This window comes from Simochromis diagramma, unplaced genomic scaffold (assembly GCF_900408965.1).
Source record: "Simochromis diagramma unplaced genomic scaffold, fSimDia1.1 OVJJ01000300.1, whole genome shotgun sequence".
Taxonomy (NCBI): domain Eukaryota; kingdom Metazoa; phylum Chordata; class Actinopteri; order Cichliformes; family Cichlidae; genus Simochromis; species Simochromis diagramma.
In genome coordinates, this window is record NW_024386976.1 from 29,069 (window position 1) to 51,535 (window position 22,467).

At 41.1% G+C, this 22,467-nt stretch overlaps 2 long non-coding RNA genes across 2 annotated transcripts; one reads left to right on the plus strand and one right to left on the minus strand.

Moving 5' to 3' along the window:
• Window positions 1-82: 82 nt before the first annotated feature.
• LOC120738323 lies at window positions 83-19,095 on the plus strand. Its single transcript, XR_005696945.1, has 3 exons — window positions 83-93; window positions 2,898-2,900; window positions 18,944-19,095. It is a non-coding gene; the product is annotated as an uncharacterized LOC120738323 (long non-coding RNA).
• Window positions 6,481-18,021, minus strand: LOC120738320. The gene is made up of 2 exons (XR_005696943.1): window positions 17,761-18,021; window positions 6,481-7,134 (listed from the first exon to the last, which is right to left on the minus strand). It is a non-coding gene; the product is annotated as an uncharacterized LOC120738320 (long non-coding RNA).
• Window positions 19,096-22,467: the final 3,372 nt, after the last annotated feature.

A 22,467-nucleotide genomic window follows, 5' to 3' on the forward strand; every position in this document is an offset into this window, starting at 1 on the left:
TTCTCTCTGCAAAGGTTTCTATCAGTAAATCTCGGAGAGACAAAGTAAACATTTACCGTCAGGTCCCAAGCTACTGCTAAAGATACTGTTACTGTGCCACGTGCATATCTTTGGAAATAATGAATTAGGTGGGAAAATCTGACAATTAAAATCAGTTAATTAACTAAAAAGATAGAAAACAAGTAGAAAACCAAATTGAAAGGAAATATGTGTCGGTGTGTCTCCTCCTGTGATAAGATAAGATAAGATAAGATAAGATAAGATAAGATAAGATAAGATAAGATAACCTTTATTAGTCCCACACGTGGGAAATTTGTTTTGTCACAGCAGGAAGTGGACAGTGCAAAAGTTATGAAGCAAAAATTAGAATACGATAAGAATAAATACAGTACACAGCTGTACAGAATAGAATAAAAATAATATACTATATACAGTAGAATAAAATAGAATAAAAATATACAATAAGATAAAAATAGAATACAAATGCTATATACAACTGAGTAAAAATACAACGATGCCAGAAAAGATTATCAAAGTCAAAGTCAAAGTCAACTTTATTGTCAATTCTGCCACATGTACAGGACATACAGAGAATAGAAACTTTGTTACTCTCAATACCTAGATAAAATAGAAAATGAACATTTAAATATAAGAGTGATTAAAAATGCAAGTAAAATATTTTAAAGTAAAAAAAATTAAATAATATAATACAATTTTACATATAACAAGAAAGCTATACAATATACAATATAAGGGTAAATGACATTGAGTGCAAACCAGGCAGAGTAGTGCAAATAGGCAAATAGTGCAAATGGAGATTTGGTAATGTACGGTATGAGATAGTGTAACACAAAGTCTTATGAGGTAATGGCAGTCCAATGCTCCACAAAGTGACTGGTAACTGGTGCAGGCCAGTGAGTGAGTCAGAGAGTGTGTGTGTGTGAGTGTGTGTGACAGAGTTCAGTGAGACCGTGGAGGAGAGAGGGGAGAGGGGGCAGAATCGGGAGGGAGTTAAGCTTCCTGACAGCCTGATGGATGAAGCTGTCCTTCAGCCTGCTGGTCCTGGCCTGGAGACTCTGCAGTCTCCTCCCCGACGGCAGCAGCTTGAAGAAGCTTTGCATTGGGTGCGTGGGATCAACCGCTATGCAAAGGGCTTTTTTAGTGAGACGGGTGCTGTAAATGTCCTGGAGGGAGGGGAGAGAGACACCAATGATCCTCTCTTCAGCTCTCACTATGCGTTGGAGGGTTCTATGACAGGACGCATTGCAGGCTCCAAACCACACAGTGATGCAGCTCGACAGGATGCTCTCGATGGTGCCTCTGTAGAAGGTGTGCATGATGGGGGCTGGTGCTCCTGCTCTTCTTAGTTTGCGGAGAAAGAAGAGACGCTGCTGTGATTTCTTGGCCAGTGCTGTGGTGTTGTACGTCCAGGAGAGATCCTCTGTGATGTGCACACCCAAGAACTTGGTGCTGCTCACTCTCTCCACAGACGCTCCGTCAATGGTCAGAGGAGCATGTTGGGTGTGCATTCTCCTGAAGTCCACAACAATCTCCTTTGTCTTCTCCACATTCAGAGAGAGATTGTTGTCAGCACACCACGTGGCCAGGCGTCTCACCTCACTTCTGTAGTCGGTCTCATCCCTGTTGCTAATGAGACCCACCACCGTTGTGTCGTCCGCAAACTTGATGAAGAGGTTGGAGCTGTATGATGGAGTGCAGTCATGGGTCAGCAGAGTGAAGAGGAGGGGGCTCTTAGTGTTATTACACTAAGTGCAATAACACTATTGCACTTAGTGTTATTGCACATGTGTGGATGTGTGTGTTTGTTCAGTTAAAGTCTTTGTTGTGGAGTCTGACAGTAGTGGGGAGGAAAGACCTGCGAAATCTCTCCGTCCCACACCGTGGGTGCCGCAGTCTCCCACTGAAGGAGCTGCTCAGTGCTGTCACAGTCTGCTGCATGGGGTGGGAGATGTTGTCCAACAGTGATGACAGCTTAGCCGCCGTTCTCCTGTCACTCACCACCTCCACTGGGTCCAGCGGGCATCCTAGAACAGAGCTGGCCCTTCGGATCACCCTGTTCAGTCTCTTTCTGTCCCCAGCAGAGATGCTGCCGCCCCAGCAGACCACACCATAAAAGATAGCAGAAGCCACCACAGAGTCATAGAAGGTCTTCAGGAGTGGGCCCTCCACTCCAAACGACCTTAGTCTCCGCAGCAGGTACAGCCTGCTCTGCCCTTTCCTGTAGAGGGCGTCTGAGTTATGAGTCCAGTCCAGTCTATTGTTCAGATGAACACCAAGGTACCTGTAGCTGTCCACAGCCTCAATGTCCATACCCTGGATGTTCAGTGGTTGCAGTGGAGAATGCTTGTGCCTGCGGAAGTCTACCACCAGTTCCTTGGTTTTACTGGCGTTGATCTGGAGGTAGTTCAGCTGGCACCAGTCCACAAAGTCTTGAGTCAGTCCTCTGTACTCCTTGTCGTCCCCATCAGTGATGAGGCCGACTATTGCAGAGTCATCAGAGAACTTCTGCAGGAAGCACTGGGTGGAGTTGTGGGAGAAGTCTGCAGTGTAGATGGTGAAGAGGAACGGAGCCAGAACCGTTCCCTGTGGGGCCCCGGACTGCAGACGACCCTGTCCGACACACAGCCCTGAGTCCTCACATACTGTGGTCGGTCGGTGAGGTAGTCCAGTATCCATGTAGTGAGGTGATGGTCCACTCCAGAGTTCTCCAGCTTGTCCTTCAGAACCGAGGGAAGAATGGTGTTGAAGGCACTGGAGAAATCAAAGAACATGATTCTCACAGTGCTTCCAGCGGTCTCCAGGTGAGCGAGGGAACGATGTAGGAGGTGAATGACGGCATCATCCGCTCCGATGCCAGGCTGGTAGGCAAACTGAAGTGGGTCCAGTGATGAGCTTGTTAGGCGCCGAAGCTGAGCCAGGACCAACCGCTCCAGGGTCTTCATCAGGTGGGATGTCAGAGCCACCGGCCTGTAGCTGTTGAGGTCCTTGGGGTGTGAAGTCTTTGGCACTGGAACAACACAGGAGGTTTTCCAGAGCTGTGGGACTCTTCCCAACCTCAGGCTCAAGTTGAAGAGGTGCTCCAACACCCCACACAGTTGGTCCGCGCAGGACCTGACGACCCTCGAGCTGATGCCATCTGGACCCGCTGCCTTCTTGCCATTAATCCTCCTCAGTTCCCTCCTAACCTGGGTGGTTGAGAGAGACAGGCTGGAGCCTTGTGTTGAGTGTGTATTGGATGCTGCAGTTGGGGGATATGGATAAAGCTCCACATGTACCACTGAAAACAGTTAAATTAGTTTGAATCAGAAATCAGGGCTCAAACTACTTGTTCTGAGACCATTTCTTCATTTTTCACACCAAACTGTTTGTAGCTGTCGCATTGAAATGTAATTATTATGTGATTGCAATGTTCAAAATTTGGTGTTTAATCTGGATTCATGTTGTGTTGTCGCCACCTACTGGTGGGCCTGAGTGTGACGCTTTGTGGTGCGCATGCTTTGGGGTGATGCTCAATTAAACGCACATGTCACCAGAGACTGAAGGCTCGAGCCAGAAAGAGAATGCTGGCTTGTGTAAAAGGTGGAAATATAGAAGATATGGACTACAATTGCTCATGAATGTTCAGTAGAAAGGCGCACACGGTATGTTGGTGCATTTACTTTGTGTGCATGTTTTATTTGAGTTGTAATTTTTGTTCTCCTGATGTAATATCCGTGTTTTTCATTGATCATTTCACCAGTTTTTCACGGTGTTTGCTGGTGAAAAGAAGATTAAAATACTGGCTGAACATCAGTTGGAGCATGGCCCTTCATTCTACTTCGAACATGAAAAACCTTCAGTAGCAGTTACACTGTTTAATAAGACAAACGTTACAGAGTTCATCAAATATAACTAACGCTTTAACATGATCAGGATTTCATAATACAAACTTCAAATCAACAGGAAAACAGCTGCAGAACATGTGGATCAAAAATGAATTCCTTAAAAAAACAACATGTGGACTTCAAGGATAAAGTAAATACACTAAAGTGAAAGGAGGAGCCAAAAATGTGAAGGAATTTGAATTAAGTAAAAGTAGTCACCTGTGATCTTTAAAATGGCCCTGATGTGTGCTGCCGTTTTTAACTTTCAACATTTCTTTGCTGCCACTGTGAATATGAATGTGGTCTTTGCCTAATTAAATAAATGTTACACTGACTCACTGCTTCATGTTCTGGTACAAACTGGCAATATATGAAAGTACAGCCCAAAACCAGTTTAGCTTGAGTTTCTTTTTTCTGGACATAAAGTCACAGCAGGTGTTGTTTCAAAGCTGGTGGACCGATTTAGTTCATTTTGGAGGATTTAAGAGTAACTGCTGTGAAAATATTTGCAGTTTTGGGAGAAAATGATTTAAGATTAGATTTTACCTCAGCAAAAGATTAAATATGAAGGAAGGATTGAAATTTAACTTAGGTAACACATAAAATGAATACAACTACTAAACACTACTGTGTCCTAAGGAAACAAAGACTAAAATGTAACAGGGATAAAATTTTAGAGAATTAAAATCCCTAAAAGGAAAAATAATAAACTTGATATACATATCTATACATGCAGCTTCCTAAATGTAACATTCAGGATTATTCACTGCAGCTCCAGAAATCAGAGTACCTCATCAGATCCAAGTGTGGCATCAGCTGACACTCTTTACAGGAGATTCCATCTGAACTCTGTGGAGCCTGATCTCAAGGTTTTTAAGTCTGACCCTGAAACCAGAAGAGGATCTTTCTCTCTCTTCAGATTCCTGGTGATCCAGTGTTAAGAAATATACTCAGAGAAGAGAAACACACAGAACTTCTTGCTAGCAAGGGCAGCCTCCAGCACTGAGGCTCGCACTGAGAAACTGCCCTGGTCTTTATTTATACTTCAGGGAGCGTTTGTTCCTTACATTGGAATGTGGAGGTGTGTGTGTGTGTGTGTGTGTGTGGTCAGAGTGTGGCCCCATAAACGACTTCCCTTAACCTGCTGGTCTGGAAAATCCAACAGTTCATCTATATGTAAAAAAGCACTTAAACTAAAACTGACATACTGTAGCAACGTTAATCCTACCGTAAAACAATAAGACAAGGTACGACCTCTCTCATGCTCCTAGGATGTGGGGGTGAACACCAGAGATGGGCAGTAACGCGTTACTGTAATCTGATTACTTTTTTCGAGTAACGAGTAAAGTAAGGGATTACTATTGCAAAAACGGTAATTAGATTAACGTTACTTTCCCGTAGTAACGCTGCGTTACTACGTTACTAAAACCGTGATTTTTTTGCGAGAATGTCTCACGACAGTGACGTAAGCGAGTGCGCCGTTAGTGACAACAGCTGTGTGCAGATCAACAATGGATCACATATCGATTGTGGGAGAGAGTATGAGCGTGCAGCGTTTAAAGCGTGGAAGTACTGACCTTACTTTGAGTTTGATTCCATAAAAAGGGACAAAAACATTAGCGTCCATCGTGCGTGGGAAGAAAACTTCTTTTTACAGCGAAAAAAACCCCTAACGTTCCAAGCAAGCACCACGACGTAATGGGAAATTCACAGAGTAACTCGTGGATTCTTCAACTGACCGCGGCACACCTGCATCAGGGTAAACCTCCGCCTACCTCAGTCCTGCTTTTCAGGTGAAAATAGAGCAACAGGACCGCTGAGTCTTTGACTTTATTTATTTTCTGCTGTTTTTTACTTGCATCTATTTGAAAGAGTGAGTGTAAACACAAAAAATATTTTATTTTATGTGCTGGAATGGTTTAAATGTGAAAACTAATTTATTCAACTCAGAGAATGTTGCATATAATTAAATTTTTGCTTGATGCATAAAGTTAAAAGATTAAAAATGATAAAACAAGTTTAAAAAAATGAGACTTTTCCATTTGATTACATTTTGTATGATGCATTATGTAGAAAAAGTAGAATTGGGCTGAAAGATCTATGGCTTTATCACCTCTTCAGGTTGTAAATCGTGTTTTTAAAAAGTAACTAAGTAACTAAGTAATTAATTACTTTTGAAAATAAGTAATCAGTAAAGTAACGGGATTACTTTTTTGGGGGAAGTAATCAGTAATTAGTTACTGATTACTTTTTTCAAGTAACTTGACCAACACTGGTGAACACCCTAGAATGTTACAGACCTCCTAGGATGAGACATTCTTTCAATATGCCACCAACTATATACTTCTACACACAAATGATTACATGCAGCATTCTACCATATGCAAACTTGTATCATTGAAAGATTATACTGACTACTAAGCACAATTTTCCTATTAACATCCAGTGATTTCAGTCCTGCATGATCAGGCTGATGTTTGCACAGAGCAGATAATGAAGTGAAGGTTTTTGCACATTGGTAACAGTGAAAGAGTTTATGTACAGCTTGGGATTGTTTGTGTTCGGAGTATGAACTGAGATTCCTGAAGCTTTTGTCACACTGGTCACAGCTGAAGTTCACTTCCATGTGTGTACGTTCATGTTTGTTACGATGACCTGATTGTGACCAGCTTTTGTCACAGTGTCTGCACTTGTATGGTGTCTCTCCAGTGTGGATTCCCTTATGCTTTTTCATTGAGCTTATGTCCAGTGGTGAAGGATGACCCACACTGGTCACAGATGTGCTTTTTGACCCCACTGTGGAAGAGGTCATGTATTTTAATGTACTTGGTGTGTGGAAGCCTCTCCCACATTCTTTGCAGTAGTTCATTTTGTCTCCAGTGTGGCTTCGTTGATGTGGTTTTTGGTCCCGTTGATGATTGGAAGTTTTTCCACAAAGATCACAGAGAAACTCTTTCCCACCACCACAGTGACGACAGGGTTGAGAAATGGATTCATGTGCTTTGCTCCACATCTAAACAAAGACATTGTAAGTCGGGGAATTCCTTCAACGTTTTTATCCTGAAAGTCTCCTGAAACAAAGAGCATCTCTGCCAACGTCCAATTACATTTTACTGTTTACATTACAACACTCAGCTTACTGAGTGAAAATTATTCTTCATTTTTCCAAACAGTTCATTCAGTATAACTCCATAAGGTTACTGATCAGACTTGTTCCAAACAATCAGGTTAAAATTACAAGACAAAAAAACTAAATACATACCTCACAGTAACTGCACTTGTAGAGTTACTTTCTTGTGTGGATCTGTTGGTGTTTATTCAGCTGAAGTGGAGCTTTAAAAGTCTTCTCACACAGGTCACATTTATATGGTCTCTCCTCAGTGTGGCTAATCATATGTCGTCGTAGCTTTGCACCTGTTGCAAACAGTTTCCCACACTGATCACAGCAGTAAACATCATTTCCAGTGTGAATCCGTAGGTGAATATTTCGGTACCGTATGTCACTGAAACATTTTCCACAAAAGTCGCAGCTATACGCCTTAATTCCAGAGTGGGTAACTAGATGCCTCTGTAAGTCGCTATTTAGAGCAAAAGCCTTACCACACAACTCACAGTTGTGTGCTTTAACTCCACTGTGGATGAGTTGGTGTTTTTTTAAGTGTGCAGCCTGGGCAAAAGACTTTCCACACAAGTCACAGCTGTAAGGTTTAACTCCACTGTGGATGATTTGGTGTCTTTTTAAGGTTTGCGCCAGGGTAAAAGACTTTCCACAAGACTCACAGCTGTAAGGTTTAACTCCACTATGGATGACTTGGTGTGTTTTTAGGCTTCGAGCCAGGGTAAAAGACTTTCCACACAAGTCACAACTGTACGCTTTAACTCCACTGTGGATGATTTGGTGAGTTTTTAAGTCTCCAGCCTGGGTAAAAGACTTCCCACACAAGTCACAACTGTAAGGCTTAACTCCACTGTGGATGACTTGATGAGTTTTTAAGTGTCCAGCCTGGGTAAAAGACTTTCCACACAAGTCACAACTGTAAGCTTTAACTCCACTGTGGATGACTTGGTGTTTTTTTAGGCTTTGAGCCAGGGTAAAAGACTTTCCACACAGGTCACAGTTGTACGCTTTAAATCCACTGTGGATGAGTTGGTGAGTTTTTAAGTGTCCAGCCAGGGTAAAAGACTTTCCACACAGGTCACAGTTGTACGCTTTAAATCCACTGTGGATGAGTTGGTGAGTTTTTAAGTCTCCAGCCTGGGTAAAAGACTTTCCACACAAGTAACAGCTGTAAGGTTTAACTCCACTGTGGATGACTTGGTGTTTTTTTAGGCTTTGAGCCAGGGTAAAAGACTTTCCACACAGGTCACAGTTGTACGCTTTAAATCCACTGTGGATGAGTTGGTGAGTTTTTAAGTGTCCAGCCAGGGTAAAAGACTTTCCACACAAGTCACAGCTGTACGGTTTAAATCCACTGTGGATGAGTTGGTGTGTTTTTAGGCTTTGAGCCAGGGTAAAAGATTTTCCACAAGACTCACAGCTGTACGGTTTAAATCCACTGTGGATGAGTTGGTGTGTTTTTAAGTTTCCAGCCTGGGTAAAAGACTTTCCACACAGGTCACAACTGTATGCCTTAACTCCACTGTGGATGAGTTGGTGAGTTTTTAAGTGTCCAGCCTGGGTAAAAGACTTTCCACACAACTCACAGCTGTAAGGTCTAACTCCACTGTGGATGACTTGGTGTTTTTTTAGGCTTTGAGCCAGGGTAAAAGACTTTCCACACAGGTCACAGCTGTAGGATTTCTCTCCCTTTCTTCTGTGAGGTTTGTCGGCCTCCTGAGAGCGCTGACTTCTCGCTCCATGTTGGTCCTGCAGTGACAGAGATACAAACAGAGGCCGTGAGTGAAATGCAGTCGTGGAACAAACTGAAACTCCCTCCATTGGTGGAATTTAAAGTGAGAACAAACACATTGTTAGTGTGTTTCCACCACCTTCTGGTGACAGTATCACATTACAATGATGTGCTACAATGAGAGTTGTAATGAAAATGACATTATTGAAGAAATATTGACGAGTAGAGAAACTCTTTTACTTCAGAAAAAATCGTGAGTTCAACTGATGATAATGTTGTTTCAATGTGTTTAGAGAAAATATGATCTTTTTATTTTCTTTTAACTTCTGTGGTTTTGAATGTAGATTCTGTATATATGGAGGAGCCCAGGATGGAAAAGACAAAGCTGCTGTTAACGGGTTTTGAAAAACCGACCAGTTGTGCACACAGTTTTCAATAACAGTGTAACTGTGATGTTTTTCTCACCTTTTGTGTTGAAGTCATTGTTTCCTCTGTAGTGGCTGAGCTGAGTCCAAATGGCTGAAATTATTCCTCTGCTGCACCACCAGACTCTTCTCCTCCTGTTACTCAGCTGGGACACAAATACAATACACACACACACACACACACACACATACATACATATACATATATATATATACATACATATATATATATATATATATATATATACATATATATATACAAAAAAAAAGTACAAAAGAAGTGACAGCCAAAGAAAAGCTTACCACAAAACAGAGAAGTTATGACAAATCAGACTATAAGGCAAAAAGAAAGTGCAGCTTTATGGTTTCATGGACAAAAGAATTTCTGTGGCTGCAATATGACGAGCTAAATAACCAGGGCTGCACATAAGTGGTCCGCAGGTGCGCATTCGCTGTCAAAATAAAAAACACACACAAGGGTTAGGGTTAAATTTAAAAACTGTACTTTTGTGTTAAAATATATATTTATAATTTTAATAAATGACAAATTAAAAAGGCATGAACATTTTTTTGTATCGAAAAAAATATCGAACCGTGACACCAAAGTATCGAACCGAACCGAACCGTGAATTTTGTGTATCGATGCACCCCTAATATATATATATATATACACACACACGCACGCACGCACGCACACACACATGCACACACACACACACACGCACACACACACACACACACACACACACACACACACACACACACACACACACACACACACACAGTGCAGAATTATTAGGCAAATGAGTATTTTGTCCACATCATCCTCTTCATGCATGTTGTCTTACTCCAAGCTGTATAGGCTCGAAAGCCTACTACCAATTAAGCATATTAGGTGATGTGCATCTCTGTAATGAGAAGGGGTGTGGTCTAATGACATCAACACCCTATATCAGGTGTGCATAATTATTAGGCAACGTCCTTTCCTTTGGCAAAATGGGTCAAAAGAAGGACTTGACAGGCTCAGAAAAGTCAAAAATAGTGAGATATCTTGCAGAGGGATGCAGCAGTCTCAAAATTGCAAAGCTTCTGAAGCGTGATCATCGAACAATCAAGCGTTTCATTCAAAATAGTCAACAGGGTCGCAAGAAGCGTGTGGAAAAACCAAGGCGCAAAATAACTGCCCATGAACTGAGAAAAGTCAAGCGTGCAGCTGCCAAGATGCCACTTGCCACCAGTTTGGCCATATTTCAGAGCTGCAACATCACTGGAGTGCCCAAAAGCACAAGGTGTGCAATACTCAGAGACATGGCCAAGGTAAGAAAGGCTGAAAGATGACCACCACTGAACAAGACACACAAGCTGAAATGTCAAGACTGGGCCAAGAAATATCTCAAGACTGATTTTTCTAAGGTTTTATGGACTGATGAAATGAGAGTGAGTCTTGATGGGCCAGATGGATGGGCCCGTGGCTGGATTGGTAAAGGGCAGAGAGCTCCAGTCCGACTCAGACGCCAGCAAGGTGGAGGTGGAGTACTGGTTTGGGCTGGTATCATCAAAGGTGAGCTTGTGGGGCCTTTTCGGGTTGAGGATGGAGTCCAGCTCAACTCCCAGTCCTACTGCCAGTTTCTGGAAGACACCTTCTTCAAGCAGTGGTACAGGAAGAAGTCTGCATCCTTCAAGAAAAACATGATTTTCATGCAGGACAATGCTCCATCACACGCGTCCAAGTACTCCACAGCGTGGCTGGCAAGAAAGGGTATAAAAGAAGAAAAACTAATGACATGGCCTCCTTGTTCACCTGATCTGAACCCCATTGAGAACCTGTGGTCCATCATCAAATGTGAGATTTACAAGGAGGGAAAACAGTACACCTCTCTGAACAGTGTCTGGGAGGCTGTGGTTGCTGCTGCACGCAATGTTGATGGTGAACAGATCAAAACACTGACAGAATCCATGGATGGCAGGCTTTTGAGTGTCCTTGCAAAGAAAGGTGGCTATATTGGTCGCTGATTTGTTTTTGTTTTGTTTTTGAATGTCAGAAATGTATATTTGTGAATGTGGAGATGTTATATTGGTTTCACTGGTAAAAATAAATAATTGAAATGGGTATATATTTGTTTTTTGTTAAGTTGCCTAATAATTATGCACAGTAATGCACTGCAGGAATGTCTTAAAGACATAAAGACCTGGATGGCCGCTAACTTTCTGCTTCTTAATTCAGATAAAACTGAGGTTATTGTACTCGGCCCTGAAAAGCCTAGAAATATGGTATCTAAGCAGATTCTTACTCTGGATGGCATTACCTTGGCCTCCAGTAACGCTGTGAGGAACCTTGGAGTCATTTTTGACCAGGACATGTCCTTCAATGCACATATTAAACAAATATGTAAGACTGCGTTCTTCCATTTGCGCAACATCTCTAAAATTAGAAATATCCTGTCTCAGAGTGACGCTGAAAAACTAGTTCATGCATTTATTACTTCCAGGCTGGACTACTGTAATTCATTATTATCAGGATGTCCAAAAAACTCACCGAAAAGCCTTCAGCTAATCCAAAACGCTGCAGCAAGAGTACTGACAGGGACTAGAAAGAGAGAGCATATTTCTCCTGTTTTGGCTTCCCTTCATTGGCTTCCTGTTAAATCCAGAATTGAATTCAAAATCCTGCTCCTCACATACAAGGTCTTAAATAATCAGGCCCCATCTTATCTTAATGACCTTGTAGTACCATATCACCCTATTAGAGCACTTCGCTCTTGCTCTGCAGGCCTACTTGTTGTTCCTAGAGTATTTAAAAGTAGAATGGGAGGGAGAGCCTTCAGTTTTCAGGCCCCTCTTCTGTGGAACCAGCTTCCAGTTTGGATTCGGGAGACAGACACTATCTCTACTTTTAAGATTAGGCTTAAAACTTTCCTTTTTGCTAAAGCATATAGTTAGGGCTGGACCAGGTGACCCTGAATCCTCCCTTAGTTATGCTGCAATAGACATAGGCTGCCGGGGGATTCCCATGATGCATTGAGTTTTTCCTTTCCAGTCACCTTTCTCACTCACTATGTATTAACAGACCTCTCTGCATTAAATCATATCTGTTATTAACCTCTGTCTCTCTTCCACAGCATGTCTTTTATCCTGTCTTCCTTCTCTCACCCCAACCGGTCGCAGCAGATGGCCGCCCCTCCCTGAGCCTGGTTCTGCCGGAGGTTTCTTCCTGTTAAAAGGGAGTTTTTCCTTCCCACTGTTGCCAAAGTGCTTGCTCATAGGGGGTCATATGATTGTTGGGTTTTTTTCTCTGTATCTATGAAGCGCCTTGAGGCGACTTATGTTGTGATTTGGCGCTATATAAATAAAATTGAATTGAATTAATAGTCACCTGCACACACAGATATCCCCCTAAAATAGCTAAAACTAAAAACAAACTTAAAAACTACTTCCAAAACCATTCAGCTTTGATATTAATGAGTTTTTGGGTTCATTGAGAACATGGTTGTTGTTCAATAATAAAATTATTCCTCAAAAATACAACTTGCCTAATAATTCTGCACTCCCTATACAGGTTTTAGTATAGTCACTGTCCTTTATGGAAAACATCTGGACAGAGCAAAGCAAAACGCACAAAGGAGTGTGTGTGATGTTTAGAATATTCAGAAACCTAAAGTATGTATCAGCAGCAGAATGGACCTGAAAATAAGTGCCCATGTTTGTTTGAGTTATATGAAGCTTTGAATATTGTGGATTAGTAGTACTGCTGCGTTTGTTGCATCGCATTGCTGTAATTGTTTATATGCTTTATATATTCTGAGGTAAGTTGATCTATAGTGTTACATCATATTCTATAATGATGTTATGTGTTTGTAGACTTTTTGCCCAGTTTGACCCATTTAGCAGAAGTCAGCCTGTTTAAGGCTCTGATATCTATTCTGTATGACTTAAAGCAGTTATGACATGGTCTGATTTTCTCACCCAATTAAGGAATATTTAATATATCAGTCTACTCCTCATTTTATCAGAAACAGTCATGATAACATTTATCAAATGTGAAGCTAGTTTGCTGCGTCTTTTGCTGCTGGCTCAGTCAATTTGGTTGGAGACGTAAACACAGAGCTGACCCAACACAGCAGAATCGCTGCGGGCTGTAGGGTGAGAAAGCCGAGAAAGACAAAGAACTGAAGAAGCTTCTCGGATGAGAGGTGAGACGTCTTCAAGCAACTTATAGGAGTCCAGACGCTTTTCTTTGCAAGCTCCTTTGGCCGAAGAGACAAAGCTGATTCTGATGCGTCGGTGTGTGTTTACGTCTTTGCGTGGAATCCGTGTACCTGCTCTCACTTAATGTTTGGTAGATGTTGAAATAGTTTTGTGAGCTTTAATCTGTGAATCTGGCAAAACACAGTTATATTTAAAAGTCAATTCAGGATTTAATGATTCGATATCGCTTTATTCAAACTACTCACCTCCCTCTCTCCACCTGCACTTTCAACTGGACCACGGCCAATCAGAGAGGTCCCGCCCCTGACTATCTCTGATTGGTTTAGTCCACGATAGGGGCATAACATGTGTCTGTTGTTGACCACACGGAGAGTTGCAGAGATTTTTTTTGTTGTTGTGGTGCGACCAAAGATTTTTTTTAGTCGCACCATTGAAAAATTTGGTCGCATTAGCGACCAATTTGGTCGCACTCTAGAGCCCTGCCTGCACCCCATCCTTTTGTTCATACTCCAAGACTATTTTTCTATATGTATTCTTACCCCCTAGCAACCGCCATTTCATAATGTTGTAAGCAATCACAAACTCTACAGTGTGTCTAACTCCAGTGTATCCCAAGCAATCTATTATTCTGAACAGAGCTAAACTCAACATAAACGGAACCCGCATTAAAGTTAGCTCGGTGCTTACCTTTAGATGAGCCCACAAACCGAGAGAAACTCCGTGATGAAGCTGGAAGTCTTAAGAAACACAGAGACGGAGCAGAGACCCACGTGGTTCCCGCTGATCTCAGCTACATTCCAGGAGACAAGGGTGTGCAGATCGATGCAGATATCGATCCAAACGTTGGTAGTGGTATATGTTCCTGTAAGTTCACTACTTTACTCCCGTTTCATGAAAAAGCAGCTCTCTCTGCTCGACTCCTCTCCTGCACAGACACTTCGCGCCGCCTCCTTTTCCGGCTGTGCTGTGATTTGTTTCTGCGCGGTCACGTGACCGAGCTTCACAAGGTTTTTTTTTATTAGTAATATAAACATACAAACAAAATGCACCATATATTACAGATTCAGAGAATAGACATTTCTTACATATTAGCAACTTTCATATATAGTGAAAATAAAATATAAAGATGGGGTCACATAATTTAACAAATTATTAACTCACTAAATCAAAATCTTCCATAAAGGAAACAAAAAAGCAGCCTTTTTCTTTTTAACTAAAGTCAAAGATTTAACCAACAGGTTTAAGTCGTTTTTCCAGTGAGCCAGTGTTGGTTTAGTCTTAAAAAAGCGACATTTATGTATAAAATGCTTGCACAAGATTAATAACACATTAACACCATAATTAGCTTTCTTTTCTTTCAAAAACACTCCAAACATTATCATATTTAAGGTAAATGGGGTAATTTGGATCCCACTGGAATAAAGCCAGGTATGAAAATCCAACCAAAATATTGGTATAAAATTGCACAAAAAGAATAGATGGTCCAAATCCTCCTCTTCTGTTTCACAAAATACACAATTACCCGTTTCTATTTTGAATCTATCACTAAGGAGTCTATTTGCTGGGTAAATTTTATTCAAGATTTTAAATTGGACTTCTTTCCCTTTAGGAGGGATAGGGAAGGTGATATAATCAGTTCTTATTTTTTCAATTTCTTCCCTTTGGAAATCTTTTAATATGTAATTACGTCTAAGTAAATTTGGAGAATAAAGACTCCTTAATGAAGATCTAAGAAACTTATTGTTGCATTTAACATCACAAAATCGAATACCATTTATATATAATTGCCTTAACTTGGGGGAGATGTCAGAATATATTATATCATTTACAATATGTTTTTAAGTGACAATGGAATGGATTTTATAACCCGATTAAATTTACTTTTAGAACATTGGATATTAAACTTTTGGCAAAAATCTTGATGTCCTAGAACATGTCCTTCCTCATCTACAAAATGGGCAATTGCCCAAACACCTTTTGATAACCAATCTTGAATAAAAATAGATTTTCTGTTCATCAGTATATATCTATTGTTCCAAATTGGGCTATTATGTGGAGTGAAATTATGTTTAAATAACATTTTCCAGTAAAGAAGGACCTGTTTATGGAATTCAGAGAGTTTAGCAGGTAGCTTAGTAATTTCAAAGTCACACTTTAGGAGAAAGTCGATACCCCCCAGTGTGTTAAAGACCTTACTTGGTATAAAAAACCAAATGGAGTGTGGATTATTTAGGAAGGATTTTAACCATTTAAGTTTCAAAACACCATTCATTATATCAAAATCAATTGCGTTTCCACCGCCTTCAATGTATGGTTTAACCAAATCATCTTTAGATATATAATGGCACTTATTCCTCCAAATAAAATTAAAATTCAAGCTATTAATTGTTTTAAACACACTCTCTAAAAACGTCATGCCCACAGCACGTTTTTGAGAAAATTCAAATATTTTGGTCCTTGAAGATCATTTCAGAGTTTTTAATGAGCTGCAGGAACCCTGTTCTGTGTGAGTGGAGAACAGCCAAGTCGCCTCCTCTGATAAACCTCCACATGTACCACTGAAAACAGTTAAATTAGTTTGAATGGGAAACAAGAGCTCAAACTACTTGTTCTGAGACCATTTCTTCATTTTCACACCAAACTGTTTAATAAGACAAACTTTACACAGAGTTCATCAAATATAACTAACACTCTAATATTGTCAGGATTTCATAATACAAACTTCAAATCAACAGGAAAACAGCTGCAGAACATGTGGATCAAAATGAATTCATTAAAAAACAACATGTGGACTTCAAGGATACAGTAAATACACTAAAGTGAAAGGAGGAGCCAAAATTTGAAGGAATTTGAATTAAGTAAAAGTAGTCACCTGTGATCTTTAAATTGGTCCTGATGTGTGCTGCTGTTTTTAACTTTCAACATTTCTTTGCTGCCACTGTGAATACGAATGTGGTCTTTGCCTAATTAAATATAGGTTACACTGACTCACTGCTTCATCTTCAGGTACAAACTGGCATTACATGGAAGTACAGCCCAAAACCAGTTTAGCTTGAGTTTCTTTTTTCTGGACATAAAGTCACAGCAGGTGTCGTTTCAAAGCTGGTGGACAGATTTAGTTCATTTTGGAAGTTTTAAGAGCAACTGCTGTGAAAACATTTGTAGTTTTGGGAGAAAATGATTTAAGAGAAGATTTTACAACAGCAAAAGATTAAATATGAATGAAGGATTGAAATTTAACTTAGGTAACACATAAAATGAATACAACTACTAAACACTACTGTATCCTAAGGAAACAAAGACTAAAATGTAACAGGGATAACATTTTAGAGAATTAAAATCCCTAAAAGGAAAAATAATAAACTTGATATGCATATCTAGACATGCAGCTTCCTAAATGTAACATTCAGGATTATTCACTGCAGGTTCAGAAATCAGAGCTACCTCATCAGATCCAAGTGTGGCATCAGCTGACACTCTTTACAGGAGATTCCATCTGAACTCTGTGGAGCCTGATCTCAAGGTTTTTAAGTCTGAGCCTGAAACCAGAAGAGGATCTTTCTCTCTCTTCAGATTCATTGTGATCCAGTGATTTCAATCCTGCATGATCAGGCTGATGTTTGCACAGAGCAGATAATGAAGTGAATGTTTTTGCACATTGGTAACAGTGAAACAGTTTATTTACAGCGTGGGATCGTTTGTGTTCGGAGTATGAACTGAGATTCCTGAAGCTCTTGTCACACTGGTCACAGCTTAAGTTCACTTCCATGTGTGTACGTTCATGTTTGTTACGATGACCTGATTGTGAGAAGCTTTTGTCACAGTGTCTGCAATTGTATGGTGTCTCTCCTGTGTGGATTCCCTTATGCTTTTTCATTGAGCTCATGTTCAGTGGTGAAGGATGACCCACACTGGTCACAGATGTGCTTTTTGACCCCACTGTGGAAGAGTTCATGTATTTTTAATGCACTTGGTGTGTGGAAGCCTCTCCCACATTCTTTGCAGTAGTTCATTTTGTCTCCAGTGTGGCTACATTGATGTGGTTTTATGTGGTTGTGGTTGATGATTGGAGGTTTTTCCACAAAGATCACAGAGAAACTCTTTCCCACCACCACAGTGACGACAGGGTTGAGAAATGGATTCATGTGCTTCGCTCCGCTTCTAAACAAAGACATTGTAAGTCAGGGAATTCCTTCAATGTTTTTATCCTGAACGTCGCCTGAAATAAAGAGCATCTCTGCCAACGTCCAATTACATTTTCCTGTTTACATTACAACACTCAGCTTACTGAGTGAAAATGAGTCTTCATTTTTCAAACCAGTTCATTCAGTATAACTCCATAAGGTTACTGATCAGACTTGTTCCAAACAGTCAGGTTACAATTACAAGATAAACTAAATACATCCTCACAGTAACTGCACTTGTAGAGTTACTTTCTGGTGTGGATCTGTTGGTGTTTTTTAAGCTGATGTGGATATATAAAAGACTTTCCACACAAGTCACAGTTGTAAGCTTTAACTCCACCATGGATGACTTGGTGTGTTTTTAAGCCCCCAGCCTGGGTAAAAGACTTTCCACACAACTCACAGCTGTAAGGTTTAACTCCACTGTGGATGAGTTGGTGTGTTTTTAGACTTTGAGCCTGGGTAAAAGACTTTCCACACAAGTTACATCTGTATGCTTTAACTCCACTGTGGATGAGTTTGTGTGTTTTTAAGCCCCCAGCCTGGGTAAAAGACTTTCCACACAACTCACAGCTGTAAGGTTTAACTCCACTGTGGATGAGTTGGTGAGTTTTTAGGCTTTGAGCCAGGGTAAAAGACTTTCCACACAAGTCACAGTTGTAGGCTTTAACTCCACTGTGGATGACTTGGTGTGTTTTTAGGCTTTGAGGCAGGGTAAAAGACTTTCCACACAACTCACATGTGTAAGCTTTAACTCCACTGTGGATGATTTGGTGTGTTTTTAAGCTTCCAGCCTGGGTAAAAAACTTTCCACACAAGTCACAGCTGTAAGGTTTAAATCCACTGTGGATGAGTTGGTGAGTTTTCAAGTCTCCAGCCCGGGTAAAAGACTTTCCACACAACTCACAGCTGTAAGGTTTAATTCCACTGTGGATGAGTTGGTGTGTTTTTAAGTTTTCAGCCCAGTTAAAAGCCTTTCCACACAAGTCACAGCTGTACGCTTTAACTCCACTGTGGATGACTTTGTGTGTTTTTAGGCTTTGAGCCAGGGTAAAAGACTTTCCACACAAGTCACAGCTGTACGCTTTAACTCCACTGTGGATGAGTTGGTGTTTATTTAAGTTTCCAGCCTGGGTAAAAGACTTTCCACACAAGTCACAGCTGTAAGGTTTAACTCCACTGTGGATGAGTTGGTGTGTTTTTAAGCCTCCAGCCCGGGTAAAATCCTTCCCACACTCATCACAGCTGTAGGTTTTCTCTCCCTTTCTTCTGTGAGGTTTGTCGGCCTCCTGAGAGCGCTGACTTCTTGCTCCATGTTGGTCCTGCAGTGAAAGACATACAAACAGAGGCATTGAGTGAAATGCAGTCATGGAACAAACTGACACTCCCTCCAGTGGCGCTGTCACTTGATGTTCGCTCGCTCTGCGGGAGAGTATCACTTCCTTTTCCTGCTCAAACACAGTGGTGTTTCTGAGTAGCTTATTTGCTTAGCAATTTAATTAACAACTTTTAAATACATTCTTTTTTCAGAGTATAATCTTCACGTGCTTCATCCGAAACACACTTTCTGTGTACTCACCACCTAATTTATAGCCAAAGTATTCACTCACTGTCTCTGTACTGTTTCGCTAGCTTAGCTTAGCTTAGCTCGTAGCCGACTCACTAGCACCATGGCTACTTCACCTGTCCCTCCTGCACTTTCTTGCTCATTGTGTCAGATGTTTAGTTACTCCTCGGCCTCCTTTAGTAGTAATGATACCTTTAACAAATGTAGCATATTTGGAGGCCAGGATTACTGAATTGGAGACTCTGCTTCGCACCCTTCATTCACAATTTGATTCTTTTTACTGAATCGAGTGTTAATGAGTCACTCACCAAAGTGAATCGGGTGTTTTGAGTCATTTGATTCACTGAGTCAGTTGACCAGAGAGTGCAACAATTTTACATTTTCACTCAAACTTAATTTGTTTCCCTTTTCATGTAAATCCCACTGCTAAGATGAATGATTTAAAAAAACAAAAAAAACCCCAACTATTTTATAGAGAACAAAGAGCAAAAACATTTCTAAAATTAAGCAATTTCTTATCAAAATTGCTTAATAAACATTTATTTTGTTTATTTGTATTTTATTAGTATTTTCCTTAAGTGTGTCAAATATATATTTTCTCATCTAAATGTCCACTGCGCTGTGAGCCAGGGGGCGGTAATGCACCTTAACATTGGTTAAAAAGACAAGTCACAAAAATCGACCTGCGACGGTGTAATGGAACACTGATCAACTATAAACCTAATGAGGTAGTGTTTTGTACACCAGAGGTCTCAGACTGGAACTACAGCTGTGATGACCGATACTGGGTACACCTGAATGCAACCAATGACAGGGGAAAATCTTTCAACGTCAGGAGGGAACCAGGAATACAACATCCAATGTGTTTCACCTTCGCATACGGTAACAGAAAGTTGGGGATGAACCAAAACTGCTCCCAGACTTTACGGATGCCGCAGGACAGAAAGGGACCAACCAAGACGCAAGAGGAGCACTGATGACGTGCAACCTCATGATCCAATCTGGGGCAGTGATGTGCTAGCGGAGTTCAAGTTGTGGACCACCGGACAGAAAGTCCTGCACTCACTTTTCCCATGGATCGGGAATGGAAAAAACATGCTAAGGATCGAGACTCTTGACTACCGATTTGGACTTTTCCAGAACAGCTCAACATGGATAAACAAGGCTCATAATGAGGAAATTGACGCGATCAGAATAGTGGTCATGCAACACAGAGTCACCCTGGACATGATTCTCGCTGAGAGAGGGGGCCTCTGTGTCTTATTCAACACCACTTGCTGCACCTACATTCCAGATAACGTGCATTCCTTGACCATGACCACCGCCCTGGAGAAGTTACGACAACTGAGTAATGCACAGCAACAAGACTATGTCATGAACACAGAGGACTTGTCTTGATAGGAGTTCTTCTTTTATTGCTTTGCATGTTCTCTACATGCATTCTACCCTGTATCAGATCAATGATTGGCAAAATGTTACAGGCCACAGTGATCACCTATGTTGGACTGCCACAAGAAGATGAACCGGACGAAGAAGATTTAGTATAGGAACACACACATTCACACATACTGAATGATGCTACAATTGAAAATGTTATAAGCAAGTGATTGTTAGCTGATAATAAAGTATGATTGAAGTGGTGAAATACGGTAACAACAGGGAGGGATGTTAGGGAGTTTTTATTGTTTTATTTGCTTATGCTTCAAAAGTTATGTTTACACATATTTCACCAGACACAGTTTTCTGTTGAAAACAGGAAGCTGACCCTGTGACACTGACAAGAGACCAGTACAGAAATACATATCCGCAGAAGTTGACTTGCATTATATTATTCTTAGAAAATTGACTTGCAACCACACATACTTTGTGACACACACACAACACACACAGACAGCATCAGGACCTGCCGTAACAGAAAATGTGATTATATTTGCATATTGACGATGTAACTATAAAAATAAACGAATACTGCAGTTCGGCGTGATTTGCTCTGAGCTTTTCACCCAGTGCAGCACGTTAACCTACACAAGTGTCTCATTGTTTGTATTATTCACCTGAACTGTTTGTTACTGTAAATCTCTGACACCAACAAGAAGAGAGAAAGAAGCTGTGATGCCGGGGAGGGGGTGAGTGAAGTGATTCCATTCGCTCGCTCTAATGATTCAGCAACAGGAGGGGGGGGGTTAGTGAGTCCTGAGTGATCGTTCGCGTCGATCTTTGATTCAGCACGAGGGAGGGGGTGAGTGAGTCCCTGAGTGATTCGTTCGCTCGTCTTTGATTCAGCACAGAGGTAGGGGGTGAGTGAGTCCTGAGAGATTCGTTCGCTCGCTCTTTGATTCAGCACAGGAAGGGAGGGGGTGAGTAGCTCAAATGTGCTGTTAGCATGTTAGCAGCGCGATGCTACTGTGAACCGAGGAGCTATTTTCTTGATGTGAGCTTCTACTCAGGGGTTTTTCTTCCAGTTCAGAGCAGAAATGCTTTTGTTACGAAACTGGCTGTTGTTTTTCCCCCCACAATTTTAATTATAAGCTAGATATATTTCTACTAATGGAATTAGTTTGCTAACAGCAACAGGGATGAGTCAGTGAGTCAGTTGGGCTTGTGAATCATGATTCACGAGTCAGTAAAGTGATTCTCGAGTATTGAACGATTCGTTCACGAATCGAACATCACTAGTAGCTAACCAGGCCGCTGTAGAATAGAATAGAATAGAATAGCCTTTATTGTCATTGTACAGAGTACAACGAAATTGGAGTGCCACTCCCTTGGTGCAAGTTTCAATAATAAATATAAATGTAAAATATAAAAAGTACAAAAAAACAATCGTAAGTACTCAAACAATAGTATGTACGATATATACAGGATATCAGCATTAATATAATGACAGTATGAATAGCAGCATAATATAATGACAGTGACGGTATGGAATAGGTTCAATTGTTTTTGTGCTTATTTACTACGGTGATAACTCTGGGAAAGAAGCTATCCCTGAATCTGTTTGTCCTGGTTTTATGTGACCTGTACCGTCGGCCTGACGGTAATAGTTCAAACAGTTGGTTGCTGGGGTGAGAGTGGTCCTTGATGATATTGCCAGCTCTGCTGAGGTACCGAGAGTTTGCAGTGGTCTCCAGGCTGGGCAGAGAGCAGCCAGTGATCTTCTGGGCTGTGTTGATGACCCTCTGCAGTACTTTCCTGTCCGCAGCTGAGCACCCTGCATACCATGTTGTTATGCCGTACGTTAGGATGCTCTCAATGGTGGCTCTGTAAAATGTCACCAGCAGCCTCTCCTCCAGGTTGTTCCTCCTGAGCACTCTCAGAAAGTGGAGACGCTGCTGGGCCTTTTTAACCACC